The sequence below is a fragment of the Quercus robur genome, chromosome 10, assembly GCF_932294415.1.
Source record: "Quercus robur chromosome 10, dhQueRobu3.1, whole genome shotgun sequence".
Lineage (NCBI taxonomy): Eukaryota > Viridiplantae > Streptophyta > Magnoliopsida > Fagales > Fagaceae > Quercus > Quercus robur.
Window position 1 is genome coordinate 35503726 of NC_065543.1, and position 12567 is coordinate 35516292.

General features: G+C 34.8%; 1 long non-coding RNA gene across 2 annotated transcripts in view; it reads right to left on the reverse strand.

The window, feature by feature from the left end:
- LOC126702309 (uncharacterized) overlaps positions 1 to 5018 on the reverse strand; it is a 30786-nt gene extending 25768 nt beyond the window's left edge. For both annotated transcript variants that reach the window (XR_007647720.1, XR_007647719.1), the window contains exons 1-2: positions 4758 to 5018; positions 4483 to 4585 (exon numbers count right to left, since the gene is read on the reverse strand). This is a non-coding gene — a long non-coding RNA (uncharacterized LOC126702309). The remainder of the gene's footprint in view (positions 1 to 4482; positions 4586 to 4757) is intronic.
- Between the last annotated feature and the right edge of the window lie 7549 nt (positions 5019 to 12567).

The following is a 12567-nucleotide window of genomic DNA, read 5'->3' on the forward strand; positions in this document are numbered from 1 at the left end:
GATGGGACCTTGTCCTAGTCATGTTTGAGAGAGAGCGAGAGATATAGATCTCTAAAAAACGGGGAATTGGAGGATGGGTTTGCTGTTTGGAATGCTAAGTTGCTTAGAGAATGAAAGGTTAGGCTAGCTTTTCAAGAGACATACTCTTAGAAAATTAAACTCTCGGGTATAGGGTTTATTCACTCAAATTCAAATCATCAATATATATATATATATATATATATAAATAGAGACCTCATAAGATCCTGCCACGTGGCACTCTAATGTTGCATTTAGTCTTTTTTTACCTCTTTTCATTAATTTTTTTTATTGTTACCCAATAGATCATAGTAACTTATTTTTACTATCATATAAATTTAGCTTTTTTTACCTCCTTTTATTAAGTTTTTTTTTATTGTTACCCAATAGATCATAGTAACTTCTTTTTACTATTATATACAATATGGATTGCTCTTGACAATTAGACCAAAAGTTATTCTCTACAAAATTGACTACCTTTTAAAAATAGACCAAACCTTATGAAAAACTCAAGTCCAGTTATTACCTTACATATTATAAACCAAGTCTGATCCTTTCCACGTGTAAATTAAAGCCAAAACTCTTACCCAGTTACAAACTCTTTTCTGCCTCCCCACATGTAGATGATACTTCTAGAAAATCTCATTCTCATGAAATCATGTCTTCATTTTTCCCCAATTTCAATTCAATGTTCTATGCAATTTATGCAAACAAAATTTCTTTGTAATCAACCAATGCAACACAAAATATATATAAATCTTGAGATCTCTAAGGTTGCTGAAATAATTGATAAATGCATATATCTAAAATTTATAATAACAAAAAGTCTAATAAATAACATATACTATCTCACAAAATGCCATTAACTTAATATGTTCTTTAAAAAAAATTCAATGATAGGAATGGTCAAAAACACGATCCTATACATTGAATAGTAAATATAAGATGCATTGAATGAGATCCTACGAAACAAGTTTGTTAATCATTTTAAATTATACTCATCATTTACATAAAAAAATAACAATACATCATATTATTTATATTAAAAAAATACATATTAATTTCAAAGTTCATTGCAAGATGTGAGTTGTTAGGGTATTGCAACAATAAGTAATTGGATACAACAATGGGTTAGTATTACATTTTGCACGTGCTTTGTGAAAGGAATGTCAAACCACATGTAGAATCATTTTGGTGTACAAAATGTGAAACAAAAACAAATCTTTCTATCCCAAAGTTAGAGACGCTCACATTAACTACATACTCTCCAAATATTATAATATATTTATCTCACTATAACTACTATATATATATATATACACAATTGCAAACTACTTTAGATACAGGATTAAAACTAAAGTTTTGATGCAACTGACAAAACAAATTTTGTGATATTTGATTGAGATCTTGTTGAAAAACAAATTGAGGTACAACTTATTTAAATTATTTTAAAACTATTGATATTGGAGAAGCAATCCCACGTGATTGCAAAAAAAAAAAAGGAAAAAATTGATTTTCCTAATTCATTTGAATGAATTCAATTTAATGGATGGTTTTGAAAATTACATAGTTGCTAAGATTTTTGATGCACCTTCAAATGACAAAAAGGTATGGAAGAAAAAAAAAAAATATATATATATATATACATATAATCCAATATGTTATATTAATTCTTTTTGCTGCACTATTCCAAAATTAACAAAAATAAATAAATAAATAAATAAAAACATTTACAAAAAAATATCACATCATTGAAATATAATATAAATGCAAATACCTACAAAAAATCTTAGTGACAAAGTCCAAACTTTGTAAGATTCATTCAAGAACCTCCCGATACCAATTCATTAGTGATTAATACAAATAATGCAACAAAAGAAAAAAATTAATGAAAACTCAAAATTTGAACAAATATGAATGGACTAAACTTCAAACGCTGAAGATGAAGAAACTGATGATGATAATAAGCATCACCATAACAAAGCATTGAAGAAGAAAAAAAAGATTTCGTAATGAAGTTTTTTATTATATCACATAATAAAAATCAATAATATAGTATGAATTAATATGCTTTTATCAACTTTTATTATACAATATTACTCCAAATTTGTTTTAATTATTGCTCATTACTTGAATGAAATAATTATAATAAATATGTGTGTGCAATCAATTTATAATTTTTACCATTTTATGATGAACTCATTACTAACAAATTTTTATAATAAATATGCTATAATATATGTATAACAATTTCCAAAAACAAATTTACATAAAACATTATAACATTATCCGTGCATCACACGAACAACTTACTAATAGTTACAATGAGGGCAGTTTTGCTTATTTATAGTTACATAAGCAAGTTGCTAATTAGTTAGGAAGTTAGCAATAAAAACCTATCATGTGGCCATTATTGGCTAAAACCTAACAAACTTCTCTAACTAACAAACAAACGATTGCACTTGTCACTAAAAACCTATCAGCTTTCTATTACAAGTAATAAAATCTATTACAAGTAAAAGGAACTACTCATCAAAAAACATAAGCACTAGTACTGCTCATAAGAAACTAATGATTGAACTTGTTGGATAGTAAAATGAACTGCATCAAGACTGCCCCTCTTAGAGCAAGTTGTTTCAACTTGTTACCGTCCAGCAAGTTCAATAATTAGTTTCTTATGATTAGCACTACTACTTATGTTGTTTGATAAGTAGTTCTTTTTACTTGTAATAGTCTTTATCACTTGTAATAAAAAGCTAGTTGGTTGATAGGTTCTTAGTAACAAGTGCAAAGCTTATCAGTTAGTTAGAAAAGTTTGCTTAGGCTTTGGCCAATCACATGGTAGCCACATGGTAGATTTTTGTAGCTAACTTCCTAGCCAATCAATAGCTAACTTATGGAACTATAAATAAGCAAGGATACCCTCTCTGTAACTAGTTGAATTTGAGTGAATAAACCCCATACCCGAGAGAGTCTCTAATAGTAGATAGTGAGTCCCCATTTTTGGCAAGTGGTTTCTCGAGGCTTATTGTACTATTTAAGTCTATAATCAGGATTTAAGTTTGTAATGAAGTTTTGTCATAGAATTGTCAAATGAAAAGATTTTTAGGATTTAGATTTGCAATCTCCATTAAAATGTAATATGGAAAAGGGTTGTAATGTGTTGGGCAAGTGTTGTAGAACAAGTCATATTTGAAGAGACTCAAAGAAGTGGAAATTGGGAAAGCTCTTCATACAAACTGCCTTCTCTCTCGAGTGAAACACTAAGCTTGCTCGAGCACCCAGGAGAACCCCCTTGTCACTTGAATGAAACAATGCTCCAACCCGTAAGTTTCGGCTATCTCTCGTTGGAGGCTCGCTCAAGCAAGAGACGTAGATTTTGCGAGTACGTTTCTATTAGTAAGAGAGGCAATCATATCACTTTGTATCATTGAGAACACTTCCCTTGTTTCAAAACCATAAACCCTGTTCATTCTAGTTCTTGGTTTTGCACCCTTATGACATATCTTTGATTAAAAACCTTGATAAACCATGTACCGATGAACTCACATAATTCCCAACCTTGCATTAGTGCATGTGGTGTGATACCGAAGTTCTAGAGTGAAGCAGACACGTTTTTCGTAAAGAAGTTCCAAAGGTTCTAGAGTTACATTGACTATGTCAATGAGATGTTTGCTGAGTCAATAAAGTCTAATCGCAAAGGTTTTGTGAGTACTTGTAAATTACTTTTGCATTGAATTTTCTTGTTGAGGTACACTACTGTTGCTAAAAAAACGAAAACAAAAAAAATACACTACTCCTAGAGTAGTTTTGCCATTGAAGAAGTTCATTTTTGGTTTTCACTTGATTACCAAATTATTTTGTTATTTGTTTTATCGCTTTACTAATGTTGAGATTGATATGGCAATTTAGATTAGAATGATAGTAGTAATTGAACTTATATATCAACTTATTCCTCAGCAAAAATGAAAATCATTTACTGATTTTCATTAGTTTGGTGGTATAACAGAAATTTCACTCTATCATATATTTTTCAAAGTACAATTATATTTTTACTACTTAACTAAAAAAAACTCTACTTTTACGCAATTCATATTTTAAGCAAAATAATCCGATGAATATAAACTATACCAAAACACTTATTGAAAAACTATAAACTATTGGCAAATTTGTAATTATTGTTAATGGTACCATAAATAACACAACCTAGTCGTACATCAGTTTGAAATGACACAAGATAGTTAGGGAAAAGTTGTACAGTTTGGTAGAACGGTACAAAAATAAATTAGGATCGGTTATGATTAATAGGGTACAAAGCAAAATATAAAATATAAAAAGTGGACTAAGACGATTTATATTTCAAAATAAGCACGCATAAATAGTGAGCGAATGCACATAACCCTAAAAAAATGAGCCAACAACTACATTAAACAAGCATTGTGCATTGACCATAGTACTACTTACCTGGGATTCGCAATACATTTGACCTCTAACGTCCCCATTACAAGAACATTTTTGTCCTCTTCTCCTCTTATCGAAATTTGTGCTTAAAATGATCTTAAACACTCTGAAATGGTGAGAAAAAGTGAGGCAGTCATGACTCGAAACGGTAGTCAATTATGTTTTAGTACACACAAAGTAATAACGAGCTAGACTAGAACAAGACCCCGGAAGAGAGAGAAGGGAGAGCTAGAGAGATAGGGGATTTGAGTAGTACACAAAAAAAGTTTTATACTAACCTTAGAATTCTGCAACCTTTGCCTACTATTTCAGGAACTTTCCTCCAAAATTTCCCTTTTTTTTTTTTTTTTGAGCCAATCCTCCAAGCTTTTCCTTTGCAATAAAAGTTTGCAATTAAGCACAGGAATTACTAAATATAGCGAGTAGAGGTGTGGAACTGGAAAGTTGAGACCATAACTTGTGCAGAAGAAGCTTAGCCAACAGAGGACGAGATTAACATTTTTTTTTTTTTTTTGACAGTAAAACGATAGAGATGAACAAAGCTTGAAAGTTGAAAGAGTCAAATCTAAAAAGCAAAAAGTGACGAGCATTAAGTTCAAGCTTCAGAAAAGGATAATATAAAATAAAAGGTGATAAGCATTAAGTACCAGTAAATAGTGTATGGAAAAATTTTTCTCAGAAATTAAAAAAATAATGACAATTTTTTTCAATATCCAAAAAAATGTTTTGAAAAATAAAAAGTTTAATGTGTGTCCTTACCGGATACATAGTGTATTGGAACGTAAAAAGCATAGAGTAGATTGAGTTACACACAGATATCTACACGTGTCTGACCAAGTTTTGAGTGATCTATTATCTGAACGTAGGGTTAGGTTGTCAACAGCTTTTTGTGTTCAGCGATCGTACAGGAGCTTTTGGTGAAAAGGACCTTTCCATTGGCACTAGGGTGATGCATCTGAGGTTGAAGTTCTATGAACTAGGCGTTTTATCCCGCGTGCCTTGCATATGTTTACCCCATCGCATACAGGTAGACATGGCAAAACGGGCGGGTCGGGTAGGGTCGGGTTCGGGTCGGATCAATCGGGTCACGGGTCATTTTAAACGGGTTGAAATCAGGTTTGGGTCAATCGGATTGCGGGTCGGGTCGGGTTGACCCGTATTTTTCACATGAAATTTTTTATTTTTTATTTTTTATTTTTTTTATAAAGAAAACAATATGTATTTGCCATTTGGATAGTTATGCAACATATTACTTGATGTAAAATGCATTATTTTGAATTCACTACTTATATCAAAAATAAACTCAGTTAAACTTATTAATATTTATTCAATAATTTTAAAATTATACAAATCCTAACATTGCTATCTAAAACAAAACAACACAAAGATAAGTAAAACAAATATACAAGTTTTATTTTTACACAATATCAACATTCAAAAAAAAAAATTACAAATGACTTATTGGATAACTCATTTGATAAAGAATTAAAACATATAAGAAAGTTACAATTTTAAAAATTAATTTTATAATCTATTATCAATTGTGGTTGACACTCTATTTCAATTTGAGATATACATTAAAGTTTGATTGCTTACTTATTTATACCTAGTCTCTTTTATGAAGATCATATCATTGTTAAGCAGCACACACTCTAGGAAATATCATAATTTATTTTGAAAAGCCGTTTATTTTGAACATAAATTGTTAAAAAATAGATCTAAGCATTCATAATTTATGCTAATTTGATACTTTGGCTTTACTATTTTCACACTTGTGAATGTGTCTCACACATATCTGCAATTTTAAATCTGTTTTTAACTTTATTGTAACCAGATTATCTTAACATGTACTTTGCTATTTGATATCTAAAAATCTTTACTCATTACAGAATGCTCAACCATTTATTTTTCAATTAATTTGCATGCAGTTATATAAATGTATCAAAATGTATCAAGTGTTTCCTTAAAACTCACAATAAACAATTAAACCAATATTGTCTTAATTTCACTATTTTTTTTACCAAAAAAAAAGTTTTAAAAAAATAGTTCGGGTCGCGGGTCGGGTCAGGTTGACCCGCACAAAACACGGGTCGGGTCACGGGTCAACCCGTTTTTGCTTCGGGTCAAAAAAATCGGGTTCGGGTCGGGTATTTTTCGGGTCGGGTTGGGTCGGGTCAGAAAATTCTGACCCGTTTTGCCGTGTCTACATACAGGATAAGCTACGACTGCCACAATTTGCTTTTTAAATTTTCCACGATTTCATTTGGAGGAAGGCCCTGGGAGTATAATGAAGAACAAGAAATAGCGCCCGTCTGTTTGCACTTTCAGACGACAAAAAATACATTTTATTTCAAAGTTTAAAATGTTAGGAGTTTAGTGGATATTAAAAAGCTGCTATAGTAAGAAAGTTACTTTTTCAAAGAGTGCAAAACCTCCCAAAAAACCTACTTCAACTTTTAGTAATTATTTTTTTCAATTACTAAATTGCCGACTTATTTTATTAAAAACCTAACTTTACTCTTTGAGGTTCCTTCTAATTATCATTGCGGAACAGATAACACCATATTCAATAAGACAAAAACATTATTAAAATAGTGATATTGATATTTGAAAGTTCAAAAACGTGTACAAAAACACTTTTGAACGTTTAGACCCCCAAAAACCAACTTAATCAACACAAGCAATATGTCAAACAACTAGTGTGCGGAAACTTAACATATGCTATAATATGGAATTGGTTAAACAACTATCTAAGCCATAACAAAATAAACCACAGCAGATAATGTAAAGGCAGAGATAGAGAGGAAGGAAGATGCAAACACAGAGATAACACCAGATATGTTATCGAAGAGGAAACCGAAGACCTCGGCGAAAAACCTCTCCGCCGCCCTCCAAGCGGTAATCAATCCACTAGAAAATACAGTTAGGATACAAGGACAGCAATAGACCCTCCAAGCCTAATCTACCCAATGCACCTAAGCCCTCCAAGCTTCTTGCTCCAACGAGGTTGCGCCGAACCTTTTTCTTTTCTAGCTTTCCGGATTCCGCTACTACACCGTAGCATCAACCAATGAAGATTGGCTCCTTCCTAACTGCTTCCCAGAACTCCAAACGACTGTCTCACAGAGATGATGATGGTGAGAACCAGGTTTGGTATAATGCCTCTCAAGGATTTGACAATGGAGAGGAAGAGAGTGAGGGATTTTGATGAGACTCTAAGGTAGAGATTGTGGGTGAAACAATCTGGTTTTTCTTTAGGGTTTCTCTCTCAAAATTCTCTCTGGAAGCTCTCTTTCAATCGTGGGTTAAAAGGGTATTTATACTGGAGTGAATAGGAATGCGAAACGTCAGGTTTTTCCAAAACAGGGGTGGCTCGCGGCTTGACCTCGCGGCTTGACTAAGTCGCGAGTTCTAGTCGCGAGTTAACCGTATGGCCAGTTGTCCTGTTTTGTCCTGTAGTGCTCCAGCTAGCATGACTGTTCATCTTCCAGCATGCTTGGCACGTGTGCATCTTCTGGCGGGTTGAAGCCGCGAGTCCACCCGCGAGTCCCAGCCGCGACACTCTGTTTTCTTGCACACTCTTGAGCAAACTTCACTTTATCTCACTCACTACCCTTACAACAATCCCACCTAAATACAGGGTTTCTAAATACTGAATTACAAGCAAATTTGGCACGGAATAAAGTCAATTAGATGGTTGAATAATTTCAACCTTACAATCTCCCCCTTTGGCTATTCCGTGACAAAACCCTAAAACAGACTCTAGACTTAACATGTGAGTTGGGAACAGTTGAACAAAACTCACTCACACCTAACTCTAGAAGCTGTGAAGCACTTGAATCATATGAACATAAACTCCTGAAACACAACAATACACCATGATCATTGTAAGCAGAAAATTATAAATGCATATGAAACAGGCAATATGAGATCAAGCATAAGATGGAGTTGATAAACAAACCATGGCTTGATCAACCAAGTGAACACCACAAGGTAGTGATCACAGTGCTCATTCACACTTGGAATGAACACAAGGACATACAAGTTAACAAGCACAAGGCAAGACACTTGTATGCTCAACACTCAACCAATGCATAGCACACAAGGCATATGCATCTAGGAACAATCCTACAAGGGCACAAGAGTGATAGTACATAAACCAAAATGTAGAACATTTAGATTAAGGTACTGATTTCAACATAGCATAAAGGCTGCACTTAAGCATGGTACATACCATAAAGTCTACAAACTATGCATAAAGCAATAACCCTGAAAGCTTACAAAAGCATATGAGTACAAACAACAAATACCTGAATAACAGTTTTACAAACCACAATATATCAACTTAAAGAGAAGAAAGAAACAAAAAATTAAAGACACTCCCCCTTAGATAGTGACACTCCCCCTTAGGGTAATATCCTCCCCCTTGATTAAGCCTATCACTCCCCCTTTTTGTCATGGAATAGGCTAGTCATCCTCTTCTAGCTTTCTCTGAATTTGATCCAACTGAGTCTGAAGAGAAGTAAACTTCATATCCCATCGGTTGCTTTGATGGTGTAGAGAAGCAGTGAGTCCAGACATCTTTGTATTCAACTCGTGGACAGAGGAAACCATGCGATCAAGTTTCTCATCGAGGGAGAGATTGCTGAACTGAGAGTCACTGTGAGATGTAGAAGTTTCTGGTTTGGCTCTCTTCCGACTATGTCCAACACTTGCATTGTATGTACGCATGTTGATCGGACTCGGTTTGGGGATAGGAGATTCATCAGCCGTTGGATAAATTCCCTTGAGCTTCAAGATCCGTGAAATGAGACTGCAGAAGGGAATGCAGATCCGAGACTCACTTCGAAGAACCGTTTTGCGCAAAACATGAAAGATATGAGCACAAATGTCGATTTCTTCATCAGAGATTAGATCATGAAGAAACAAAGCACGTCCGAGATTCATATACCCAGTACTTAATAAAGGGTACAAATTGTGAAACATCACAATTGTAAGCACTCGCAGTTTCGGAGAAAGGGAGGAAACACTGATGGATTTTCCATTGGGTGAGAACTCCAAGTCTTGACCAAGACTTTGTTTGAGAAGCTCCTCATCAGGACATAGATCATCATAGACCGGTGAATGACGAAAAATGGGTCTGTTGATGTGAAGAATTTCTGCCAGGTATGTAGGAGAGACAGAAAAGCTCTTTTGCCGAACCCAGCACTTAAGTTCATCTCCTTCCACAATTGCGTTAGCATAAAATTCTTTAACCAACTCTTCATACACGATATCCGGATCAGAGAGAAGGTAATTCCAATCCTTGTGAGCAAAACATATCGGAATGTCAGTGTTGTGAAGTGAGGGCAGATCCACAGCTCTCTCTAGTACTGGTGTGGCATGAAGAAAAAAATTTTCATATGACTGATAGGCTGAATAGGATCTGAACTTATTGGGATCGAATCGCTGTGATGAAGAGCGAGTCACTTTCGGGAGAGGTGTGTCTTCATCAACATCAATTACGGGTTCCTTCCCTTTGGAAGAACCTCCTTTCACAGCAGCCTTTTTGAATGGAGACATGACCAGTCTGTATTATAAACAAGGGAAATGACAGAACACAATCCAACAGACTATATCAGCAGTGGGTTAGTGAAAATTTAGGAACAATGAAGAAACCCTAACAGCTGGATGAGTAAGGTCAGAAAGTAACAATGAGGGACACCAAAGGCCCAAATTAGAACTACACGGTATAGAGAGATCAAATATAACCACATAATCAGCTGAGAAAGGACCAAAATCAACACCACATCAACAAAATACCACACAAGATCAAAGTGAAACATGATAGCAACAGCAGATCAGACAAAAATTAGCTAACCCTAGCTAAGCACATGATGAAGAACACAACCAACAAAAATAAATTAGCTCAAAACCAAAAGCACAGGCTACCATAAGCGAAGAAAGGACAACGATGACAGCACAAAACCCATCACAAAACCACACGCAAAAATGAATAATCCAGAGGGAAAAACCAAGACATTAGGAAAAATAGAGTGCAAGACAGAAAACCATACCTGTTAGTCGACGATTTTTAGCTGAGAAGAAGCAAACAATGGAGATCGACAATGGAGGCACGGTGTGAAAGGGAAAGTGCAGAAGAAAAAGACAATGAACAGTCACAAAAAGATCGAGGGAAAACAGAAAATTTTAAAAACTGTCCCTGTATGCCTAAAACACGCGATTTTCGCGACTGAAACAAGTCGCCACACAGTCGCCAGATTAAGCCGCCAAAGAACACAAAAACAAAATTTTGAAAAAATTTTCTAAGTGTTTTTCGCGACTGGAAGGTCTACCCGCGAGTGAGTCGCGAGCTGAGCCGCGAAAATCTCTGAGTGAATCTCGCGACTGGACCTTCCACTCGCGAACAAGTCGCCAAAACTGACCAGCGAAGATGCGACTGAGTCTCGCGACTTGACATACCCGCGACTGAGCCGCCAAAACTGGGCAAAACAGTATTTTTGAAAATTTTCAGATTTTTCCAACAAAACACTTTCCAAAAACACCTAAAACACTCAAAAATCTTTTTGTGCTTGAATTAACAAAGATTGAACATGTGAAAACACATTTTATCAAGTACAATCACACAAATGAATATGGCATTTATTGAACATAAACTTGTGTGTTGTGTGTGGATATCAACAATGAGATAGTCCTTTGTCTAATGTGAAGCTTCAATGATCAATTCAACCAAGGCATACACAATTAGCACTAGATCATGTGACCAATCTCAATTATAGACATATGAATATATGACCTCCCACACAACTTGATAACATAACTTGGAGCCTTTCATTTGACTCCACTTTCAACCATAACATTTGATCTTTTTGATCTTGTTGAGACAATCATCTCTCATTGTGAGAGGGATATGTAACATTTCTCTTTGAAGAACAGGCCTTTGGCCTTTTTGAATGAAATTTCACTTTTAATATAAGGTCGCTTACCCTTTTTCCTAGTCAAATACTAGAATGTGCGACAGGCTTTTGCAGCTCAATATCTCTTTTCATTTGGAGATTTACATATGGTGAGCTCTTTTTAGCAAAAAATAAAAAGTGGGAAGATATATAGACACAAGTCTATGCATGTCTCAAGATCAACATAACCATTCACTAATCATTCATGACAAGGTTGAAGATCTATTTACAACAATCACATAGATTTCAAGATTTTTCCCATAGTGATATGAGTGCATGAAAACAAGCAATGCTCGAAAATGCACAAAGCCATTAGCACAAAGGTACAAGGCAAAATAAGTTTTGAGACAAAACTCAACAAAGTCAATCAAGCTTTTTGATTTTCTAATTTTTTTATGGGATTTTTGGATTTTTGACACAAGAAACAAAAATGATTGAACAAACACAAAAATAACCAGCAGTATACACAAAAGAACAAACAAACAAGAAACATGTTGCAAAAAAAATGTGTGCCCCAACACAGACAGATTTAACATATTATAACAATGTGAAGCACACAACACACAAGAGAGTCAAGGAATTGTACCGACACCAATGGTCTTACGGAGTGATTCAAACCGTGAACCATCGAGAGGCTTGGTGAAGATATCCGCCTTTTGATTGTCGGTGTGTATGAACTCAAGACACACAACTCTTTCCTCTACCAAATCCCGAATGAAATGGTAACGTATCTCTATGTGTTTGGATTTTGAATGCTGAACAGGATTTTTGGAAAGATTGATGGCACTGGTGTTGTCACAGAAGACACACATCGTTTCTTGAGGAATTCCATAATCATGAAGTAATTTCTTCATCCAAAGAAGTTGAGTGCAGCAACTTCCAGCAGCGATGTATTCTGCTTCTGCAGTAGATAGAGACACTGAATTCTGCTTCTTGCTCATCCACGAAACAAGATTGTTACCAAGATAAAAACAGCCGCCTGAAGTGCTTTTCCGATCGTCTACACTGCCAGCCCAGTCAGCATCCGAATACCCAGCAAGACACGCATTTGAGTCTTTTGAATACCACAGACCATAGTTTGCAGTACCATTCACATATCGAATGATTCGCTTTGCAGCAGTCAGATGAGATT